The following is a 6,278-nucleotide window of genomic DNA, read 5'->3' as shown; positions in this document are numbered from 1 at the left end:
TTCGAAATAATGGTATTTAATTAGAAATAAAATAATTTTTATTTGTGATGACATTATAATTCAAAATAATAGTCAATTCTCGTGTAATGTTGAATACGTGGGTTTGAATTTTTGTTTACATTTTTTCCAGGTTGGATAATTTTAATGATTTCAGGAATATGTTACCGGGTCCAAGGCAACATAACATTATTTAGGATAATCGTTATTATTTTAGTGAGGATGTTTGGGACGGTGCATGGAGAAAGGAGTTGGATAGCTATTATGGAAATAAGTCATTGCGGAATTGGAAGTTAAGAAGACTGCATAGGGAGTTATTACCCATGCTCGGGTTTGGGATATTTGCAAACCCCCATGTTAGGTTGGCCACTGATACTAAGGTGATATCCGTTTTGGTAGAGTTTTGGTGACCAAAAACTAATACTTTCTTTATGCAGGTAGGGGAAGACGGCTGCTACGTTGGAGGATGTGGACTTCATTCTAGGATTTCCTGTTCAGGGTGAGGCATTGACATGTGGGCTTAGAGAGAACAAGGCTCCGTATTTTGTTAATTATTAGTTTGAACCTTTGACAAAAGAGGTTGTGGAGTTGGCTTTGTATCGAATTATATCATTTTTTTTGGTTATTTGACAGATATGGTAGAGAGAAACCTGAGAAGAATATGTTGGCTACAGTTATACATAAGAAGGCATATTTGCTATTCTTGATGGGTTGTATCCTCTTACCTATGAACAACATGGCTTTTATTCATGTTCGGTACATCCACTCCCTAGTTAATAAGCGGGAGATTTCTTACTATACTTGAGGTGCAGCTGTGTTAATTCACTTATATAGAGGATTGGAAAATGCTATAAAGAAGGGTAGTAAGGGCATTGTTGCTTGTGTGTGGGTGTTACAGGTTTGGTCTTACGAGAAATTTCCTCGTATTGGTATCCCTGTACGGGACCCCGATCAGGGGGACTATCCGGTTGCTGAGGGATGAGCCTATTCTACTCATCAGGGTATTACAAAGAAGCGCAAGAATGGAGGTCCTCACTCTTCACCATAGTTTACCATTTTACGGGGGTGAGTTTGATAATATTGTTGGTGATGAGGTGGTTTGGAGGCCATATGCTAGATTCGAGGAGGTTATGTACTGAGAGATGATACAGGCACATGTAGCCGGGTGTGGTCGAGTGTCCCTCGTATGCTATAATGTGGTTGAGTGGCAACATCCGGATAGGTTAAGAAGACAGTTTGGTGCTAGTCCCCAAATTTCGAGGGAGCCAATGGACATGGTCGGTTACAGCGGGCTTAAGGAGGCCACATTTGTAGGAGATGATTGGCTTGTTTGGTGGTTTATTGATATTGGCAGTTGGGCCATATTCCGTTCATATTTAGATGAGCTTGTTGATGACACAGTTGGCATTGCTTCTAAGGTTGATTATATGGCGTGTTATGCGGATGTATCTCGTATCTGAATAGGGAAGCCAGATCCACACCCTTAGCAACAGTACAAGACTAGGGAGTTGTATGATAGCCTCGAGGGATATGAAGAATTGTAAGTGTTCTACAATTTTTCATATTTCACATTATACATATTACACGAGACATTATCATATTTCATCTTTCATATATATCATTCTTGTGAAATTAATTCTAAAGTGTATGTTTTTCTTTGTAGATGGTTGTCGGGCTGAATATGTTGAAGCAATTAGATCCTAGAATTTCTGCAGAGTTTGTGGAGGAGTTTGAGAAGATTTCTGGTACCTTCCTTACACCTTTCACACGGTTGATAAAGAAGATTAAAGGACCAGCCTATAGAGCTCCCACATTTGAGAACATCAAATCAGATTCCACTAATGACATTGACATTGCAGCCATTCCTGCTCAGGATGTCATTAACATGATACAACCATCCTAGCATGTGTCTCATCCTCCCCAGAATACTACATCATCTAGTACACCCGTGAAGCTTTCATCCCACACGATGAAAGAAGAAAAGTGGATTATCACGAAGAATTTGAGCATGACAAAGAAGAATGAGATATATGAGGATTAGGGATGGGGCATTGGGATTGAGCCGAAGATCCCGGGCGGTCTTACTATTTAGGGCTATCATGTATATGCGATGCAGAGTCTGGATCCAGGAAGATGGGTTGATGACATGATCATATACATGTATATGGTATTATTCCTTACTCGTGCATCTTAGTTTATAAGTAAATGCATGGATTTAACTTTTTTCTAAATCATTTTTTGTTTCTTTTTAGGGATTGCTAAGAAGCCGGGAGGAGGAGATTCACACTGGAGGTATATGGGAGAGGAAACTAGTCTATTACTTCATGGATCTTTACTTCATGATACTTGGAAAATGACATATGAAGAAAATTATAAAGCATGTAGGATTGGTGAAGATAGCTTGAAGAAGGCATGTCATAAAGCATTACGTAGTTTTAACGGTTTTCCATTGCTAATGTTGGGCTTTCTGTTCTCGAGGCGGACTATATCTTCATCCCATGTTGTGTTATTCAAGATGCGCATTGGGTTTTGTTCATGTTCAATAATAGAGAATTTTAAGGTCTTATTATAGGTTCAATGAATGACGAGCCATCTTATTGAGAGGAAATACGAGTTGTGGTTGGTAATTTTACCTTTTAATGTCTTCTATATAATCCTATATTGTTTTTTAATGCTTTGATCCTGATTTCATTGCAAATTGCAAATTTATTAAAAGATTATAATATATCATTACAAATACTACACTACTAATTATATTAGCTCTTGAGCATTTTTAAGATCTTCTAACAATACCACATTTTCTTTTATGATAGCCTTCCTTCTGACAATAGGTGCACTTCCTTGGAGGCTTCTCTTTTTTTACCAAGCGATTGTATTGGACTTTTGAAACGAACGTCCTTTTTCCTCCTTTTAGTTTGGGACACAATAGGGTCAAGAATTGTTTCATCATGACCACTTGCATTTGGTGCATGAAAATTGCTTTTGTAAGAATTAATTCCATCTACGCTCATTTTTTCGAGAATTGATATTTCTCGATTCATTACTTCAACGACATAATCATACCGTTCTTTAGATGCAATGCTACTTTGACAAATCTCATGGTGAGCATTGTCATGCTATTAAATCAATCAGTTAGGGTCATCTCATGACTTTCTCCAATGTCCAAATCTTAAGACAACACACACTCTATTAGCATGCATTATCCACCTCCGGAATATGAAAGCGCCGAGAATTTCCGAAATTCGCTTCTTAGTGAAAACCGCCAATAGGTGTGTACAAGATAGCCCCGAATGTTCAAACATTCTACACATACACAATCCTGTCGAGTCTACCTTGTCGAATACAACAAAATAAACTTTTTTCCTCGTAGGCTCGGATATGGGCCTATAAAAACCATAATACATATAGACATCCCCTTCTCTCTCCGCCATCTTCACAAGCTTTTCGGTCTTTTTGAAAAAAGTATTTTGAAGCCTCAACCAATTCATCTTGAAATCTTCTAAACATCTCCTTGGTGTAAAGGCAAGAAGTATGATACTCCAATGCGGTATGCATTTTCATGGAACGCTTTAGATTAATCGTGACATAATCTCCTTCCTTCTCCCTCATGAATTGCCTTCCCAATATTTTTTGGGCATTTTCAACAAATTCGTTCAACCCCGTCGCCGAACTCACATAACTATCAAAGAAGAATTCATCCCCTCACTCCTTGATGTACTATTTTGAAACGCAGAAATATGTTCCCAGTATATGCAATTATCCATTTGCTCTTTTACTCATATAACCTCTCTAACTATTCATACTCTTCCAAGTGATACTTAGCCACTAAGGATCCCCATCTAACCTAAAAAATATCTTCAGGTAGGGAATTATAAATACAATCATTAAAGCTCGGATTGAATTCCGGGAAAGATGGATACTAAAAATCTAATTTCTCGGGGAATTTTTGACCTATGTGCCAAGAACACAACAAATGGATAGTATTCGGGTATACATCCGCATGCAATAGCTTGCCATGACTTGATCTTGATCAGTAATTATAGTCATTGGATGCTTATTCCCCACAACTTCAAGCCAAGTACGAAGAATCCACTGAAAAGTCGTTGCAAATTCATTTTGCATTAGTGCAAACCCAACAATCACCAATTGATAATGATGGTTGACTCTGGTAAAAGGGACAAATGGCATGGCATATCTATTTTTTTGATAAGTCGTGTCAAAAATAATATTGTGCAAGACATGCATGTACTATAACAAGACTAAGTCAAATTGACAGCCCTAAGTAAGTTGTATGATAATCTAAGTTTGAATTTTGTATTGTATCACTTAAGTTTGTATAAATATAAATAGATTAGACTGAAGTATTTTTCTGTAAACAGTCTCGAGCCTAAGAATAAACTCTGGAAGAAGATCATGAAGATCATGCCTCAGAGAAAGTGTTAAGAAGCTTAAAGTTGAATAAATCTGTTTTGGGAAAAACATTCTAAGTCAAGAAATTTACAAGTCACAGATTAAGTGTTATAGAGAAGTCATTCGAGAACTCCAGAATGACATATCCAGAAGTCAAGAAAAGCTTATAGAGAAGTCTTAGAGATATCGAAAAGCCAAGTTGAAGACATGAAAATTGGAGATATCGACAAGTCATTTATATAGTAGAGAACTCTGAGATATCGACAAGTCAAAATAGTAGTAGAGAACTCAGAGATATCGATAAATTAATTCTACATGCAAAGAAATGGAGACCTAGATCTCGATAAGTCAAGATTATACTCGAGAACTCAAAGATCTCGACAAGTCAATCTCACATTTGAGAACTCAGAGACTTAAGTCACAACAACTATAGAGTAATAAGAGATCTCGATTAGTCACTATACTTATCGAGATGTCAAGTTCTCTATATACCAAACTGGAGATCTCGAGGTAAACTCAAAGTACAAAATTCAGACCAGTTAAATATCCAAGATTATCAATCAACAAACAAATCAAATAATTATTTGAAAAGTCTACAAAAGCAGCTTAAAGAGTACAAGATCAAATGCCAAGATTAACTGACAAAGTAAAGTCATAGACATGCACGAGTTGCAAAGATACACTAAGCCAGAAATAGAAAGTTTTAGTTAACTTAAAGTAGGGTTTAGTACATGCTATTGCATGCTGTATAAAACCAGTGGTTACTGTTCTATAAAGTAAATATTGGATGCTTTATTTCAGAAGCAACAAATAGATCTAAATTTCTTGTAACTCTCAAGAGAGAAGCTGAGTTCTTAACATACCAAGAACCCAGAAATTTGTAGCAAATGCTAGCTTGATTTTTATATAAAATTAAGTGAGTTTTGAAAGATAGTATATTCATGTGCATGTTTTATTAATCCTGTTAAAGCATATTATCTCTATAAGACAGATTACTTTGTTCACCATTTATAATAGTTCAAAAAGCCTTTAAAATTGTTCAAAACACATTCACCCCCCCCGGTGTTATATTCATTACCCAATAAGTGGTATCAGAGCGAAATATGTAAGCAAACAGATTAAAGATCGCGGAAGAATGAATACACAGAAGCTGAGCAGTATCGAAATTCCCACCTTTGGCAGATCTAACTATACATCATGGAAGAAGAAAATGTTGTTGTTCATCAGGATGGCCAATCCATTATACATTCAGATTCTCAAGAATGGGCCTTTCACTCCCATGATAAGAGTTGAGGAATCTACAGATGGGGACATGGTCATTACAACACATTATATCCCTAAAGATCCTTCAGAATATAATAAAACTGAAAAATAAAAAGTCTCTCTGAATAGTGGCTTGCAGCTGATTTTAATAGAGTCACTTGGAAATGTAATGTACAACAATATTGTCAACTGTGACACAGCCAAACAGATCTGGAAGAAAATAGAAATATTATGTGAAGGAACAAAGGAGGTTCGGTCAAACCAAAGGAAGATTCTAGTTTCTCAGTATGAAGGGTTTATGGCTAAACCAAAAGAAGGAATCACTGAAGTTTTTGAAAGGTTCAATAAATTGATAAATGACTTGCAGCTATATGATAAATATTATGTAGCTGAGGAGGTTAACCTAAAGTTTCTGCTAGCTCTTCCTGACCATCTTGAACAGAAAATATCAGCCATTAGAAAAGGAAGAGATTTAAGCAGAATAACTTTGGAAGTTTTATATGGAATCTTGAAAACTTATGAACTTGAAATGTTGCAAAGAAAGTCATTGAAAGCACACCATGGTCATGTTGTTGATGGATCAAGTGCTTTGATTATCAATGACAGAG

At 36.4% G+C, this 6,278-nt stretch overlaps 1 long non-coding RNA gene across 1 annotated transcript; it reads left to right on the top strand.

The window, feature by feature from the left end:
- The first annotated feature begins 141 nt into the window (after positions 1–141).
- LOC141700486 (uncharacterized) lies at positions 142–2,648 on the top strand. The gene is made up of 5 exons (XR_012566376.1): positions 142–358; positions 435–496; positions 631–1,537; positions 1,661–2,164; positions 2,250–2,648. It is a non-coding gene; the product is annotated as an uncharacterized LOC141700486 (long non-coding RNA).
- Positions 2,649–6,278: the final 3,630 nt, after the last annotated feature.

Source organism: Apium graveolens, unplaced genomic scaffold, assembly GCF_009905375.1.
Source record: "Apium graveolens cultivar Ventura unplaced genomic scaffold, ASM990537v1 ctg2406, whole genome shotgun sequence".
In the NCBI taxonomy this organism is placed as follows: domain Eukaryota; kingdom Viridiplantae; phylum Streptophyta; class Magnoliopsida; order Apiales; family Apiaceae; genus Apium; species Apium graveolens.
This window is presented reverse-complemented; position numbering and strand designations above follow the sequence as displayed.